A 4,386-nucleotide genomic window follows, 5' to 3' on the forward strand; every position below is an offset into this window, starting at 1 on the left:
ATCATCTGATCCTTTTACTGTGGTAACTTATGCAGTTCTTTCTGTTTTTCTGGTGGCTGGAGAAGGGACTCTAGCATTCATATTTATATTGACTTCTGTCTTTAAAGGTGCATCAACCTTTGTTAAGCTTTGCGCTTTATTGACCGGAAAAGCACTAACCAGAAATGTACTTCCTCCCTTGTGAAGTAATTATCCCACATTAGAAGATCCTACAGTCTGAAAAGTTTTGAAGATTGATCTGTTCTGCAGACAGGTAACCCTGTTTAGACACATTTGGCTTCACTTTCCTGTGTTTAGGAGAAATGTAATTTTAAATGTCTGAGCCCTAGCGAGTGTTGGGTTTTCTAAAGGGATTTCTTTGGGAAAGGGAATCAGCTAAAATCCTTGCTGAGAATGAAGAAGCAGGAGCTCTGGTTCAAGCCCATGTTAGCAATGAGAGTCCAGGAATTAGAGGAGTTATTTAATCACCAGCCTGTACTAAAGCCAGTGCTCTTCTCTCTGTGTTAGCCATGGCTCCTGAGTGGGGTTATAACTCTCTCACTTGAAGCTGCTTGATAAATAAAAGAATGGGTTATCTATCAGCCAGCCATTTAAATCTCAGTCTAGGATTTTAGTGTCAAATGAAGTTATTTTGTACCTTATGCTCATTAATAAAAATTCTGTGGGCTAATTTGTGACTTCAGTGAATCTTTAGGCACAATTTTGATGTTATTTTGTCAAGGCAAGACTTGTTGCAAATATTGTGCAATACTGCAGTTTGTAATTCCATAACAATATTAACTCTGTTTTGAACAGAATATTGTTAATGTTTAGCTACTGTAGCACAGAGGCTCTGCTAAAACTGTGTGTGTTGCAGGAAAGGGAAACATGAACTGCATTACCAGTCTTCAAAAATATTTAGTTTAGTTAGAAAAGGCAAAAGAAGCAAACAAACAAACTTTGCACTGATAAAATGAAGGAAGTGTGGAAGCAATCTTAGGACATTAGGCAGTGTTGATCTCGGGACTTGGTGGATAGACTGTAAATATAAATCCTAGCTCAGCTTCTGCAAGGCGAACAGGTGTTATGGCCTCCAGTCCATTGATTCCCAAAATAAGACATGTGGAAAACTGCTGATCCATGAAACTCCATTAAGAGCTTGGCAGGACCCTTAAAGCATAAACAATTATGCATTTGTTGGTTAAGGATTTAGTAATGGTAAATGGTGATTGGAGAAATATTAAGAGTTGGTGACAGTCTGCTAATGCAAACTCTTTAAATGCTAATGTCATTTGTCAGGAAGTGATGGTTCAGCTATGACTTGAGGATTTGGCTCTTCTTCCTCTTGAATTGTAGCTCAGAGCAAGCAATTTCTTCTCCAGCAATACAAAATGCCAGTATGAACAAGTAGTGCCTATTTTTTTAATTTGTTATTCAATTGTGTCTCATTGCAAACCATTGGATATGAATCTATGTAAAGGATATGTACTAATTATTTAAAAATTTGTCTTCAACAGGACGGCTGAAATCTTTGTTTTGTCTTTTATCGCTTCTACTGTATTACAACAGAAGAAAATTATGGAACACTTACTGTTCAGGGCAAAGAAGATTTAAGATGGCAATTAAGAAATTTAAGGTAAATGTTTCTTGGAGAAATGTAATTTTGCTCCTTTGCTTATGCATCTGAAAATTAAAACATCTTTCTTCATGAAAGAGTAAATTGCAGGGTAGTGTGGATTTTTTTGTATTTGTCAAGCATACTGTTACCCACACTGTGCAGAAAGCCTGATTAAATTTTGTAGCAAATTGTGCTTTCTTCAGGCTTTATAGTGGTTTCTGTGACAGTCTCAAAGACATTATAGCAAGAGCAATATGAGAATGAATAACTTAATATTTTGTACATGAAATGTTTTGGTTTATATTTTATTGTAACTTCAAATTTTGCATTTGTTTGCTGTATTTGGAGTCATGTCTAGATAACGAAAAGGAAAATTAGAATTTTTTTAAAATTTGAAACGAAACAATTGAAGATTTGGAGAAGATTTGGGAGAAATTTGTGTGGGAAAATAAGAGTCTAACAAAAACATTGAAGATCCAGCAGTGAAAGGAAAGTAGTAGTTTGATGGCAATTGATAAAACAGTCATTTTGTTTCTGGGCAAAGCTTTACTTATATTACACTTGTATTTGAGTTTTTCTTTTCTTCTGTGATAGATGCATATTGAAATTTGAACTTCTAATTTAAAATACAGTCGGGGGAAAAAAAGTGTGTTTAAATAGAGTTTTTGAGAATTCAGAGTATAGGATCTCAGAATACAGGATCTGAGTATACCAGTTGCATATTTGAATAAACCAATCAAATGCAGGTGTAGAATATCTTGTACTGTCAACATGAAAAGTAGAGGTAATATTTTGGCGGTCTCTCTACCCACTGTAATTTTTTCAGTTTGAAAATAAAGGATATTTCCTTTCACCTTCTCCATTACTATATGACTGAAAATTTCAGGCCAAATTAGGCACTCAGTGTTCCTTGCTCCTGAGCGACTGAGGTAACAACATGAAGAAAGACTGAAGCAGGCATCCTAGTGGTATTCAGACTTTTATGCTAGTGAAAAATATTGCCACTGATGTTGCTGTAACTTGATTTATTTCATGTAATCTGCTATCATTAATTTTTTAGACTCATTAGTGACTTTATTTGCTGTTTGTTCTATTGGTTTTTTTTTTTTTTTTTTTTTTTTTTTTTTTTTTTTTTTTTTTTTTTTGCTAAAGCCCTGGACAAAATCTCAGCTTTCGTGCCATCCAGTGAAGCATTAAAATACAAATCCTTGCAGATTCAGAGAATAGAAAGGGACTATAAAGGGGTTTGTGTATACAGCGACTTTTATGTCGGTTCTCATATTCCCTGGACCTTCATTGTTGCTGCTGCGGCAGCGGGGTGCCGGACGCCTTTTCGGTAGCCCTGTGTGCTCCTGTAATGAGGCTGTATTGCCACGCGAGGTCAGCAGCTGCCGAGAAAAAGCAGGAAATAAATTCGCTCCAGTGCCATCCGTTTTCATTTGCTTTATTTAGAATACTTAAAAATCAATACATCCTTCAGAACCGTATATACAGTGTGCAAAACCAAAGGATTTCTTTTGAACGCACAGCATCTTCAGCAAAAAGTCTTCCTCGCGAGTTACCACAGAGTGAGGATCTAAAATGGCTTTAGGAACGTTTATTGGTTTCCCGAGTAGCACTGGGTAATCGCTGTGGCAGAGGATGGTATTCTGTACAGTGTGATGATGACAGGGTTTCAGCCTTATCTTGTTGTCTCCGCTAAATTGGTGATAATAAATCGAAATTGAATAAGGTATTATTCCTGCAGGGAATAGTTTGGAATACAGAAATGGAAAATACACTTCCTTTTTACTGCAGTAATAATCAGCATTCTGTCAAGATGTGGGGGAGATGTTGTCTGAAAGGATGTTCCCCTGCTTTTGTCTTTGCTTTAAAAGCAAAACTCCTCCCAACAACACAGGTAAAGAATATAAGCTTGTTGCCAAAGTTACTGAATAGGATTTGGGAAATAAGTATTGAGCTCTGTCATAGGCTTACTGTTGGCTAATCATTTCCTTAACATAAGTCTCAGTTTCCTATATGTAACTCCAAAGAAGATATATATTTACATGGTAAAGTTTTAGAATAAATTTTTTTTATGGGATTTTCTGATTTACTGTTTTTACAGTGGGATTATCAACTGCAGCATCACACCTGAATCTTGGTGTTCTGTTTCCTGAAATTCATATTGGTATTTCTTGTGAGTATGCCATTCTTCCTGTCCTAGATAGTTGTGTAACATTGCTAGTAAACATACCCTGTGTTTCCGAAGTGACTGCTTTTTAATAGTTTATGAAGTTATCTTCATGTATGATTGGCACCAACTGACATTCCTGTCAAACCTTTTATCCAAAAATCCCCCTGCACTGGGCAAATTTAACAAATGATACAGATGACGATCAATTTACTGATCACCAAAATGCAGCAGGGAAGATTAGTTTAAATATTAGGAAATACTTTTTCGCTATAACACTGATTAAGTTGAAAGGAGGAACTGCCAAATGAAGTTGGGTAATTGCCATCACTAGAGGTTTTCCATCACTAGAGATTTTCCAGGCTATGAGTATGCATCCATTTAGCAGGGATGGCTTAAAAATAATGCAGTCAGTTTTGCCACACTTGAGGACTTGGGCTGAATGACTCATTATATGCATGTTTTATCCGAAATAATTTTTTAAATTTCTTCCTACTTTACTCTGACTAGGGATAAAGCAGCAGGGATGTCAGCAAAAAAAACGAGTAACATTTTCTCTCAGCATGTGCCAAGCCTACATGAAATAAGAAACAAGTTGTAGTGAGAGAGAAGAAAG

This window comes from Pyrgilauda ruficollis, unplaced genomic scaffold, assembly GCF_017590135.1.
Source record: "Pyrgilauda ruficollis isolate IOZ18807 unplaced genomic scaffold, ASM1759013v1 scaffold56, whole genome shotgun sequence".
NCBI lineage: Eukaryota > Metazoa > Chordata > Aves > Passeriformes > Passeridae > Pyrgilauda > Pyrgilauda ruficollis.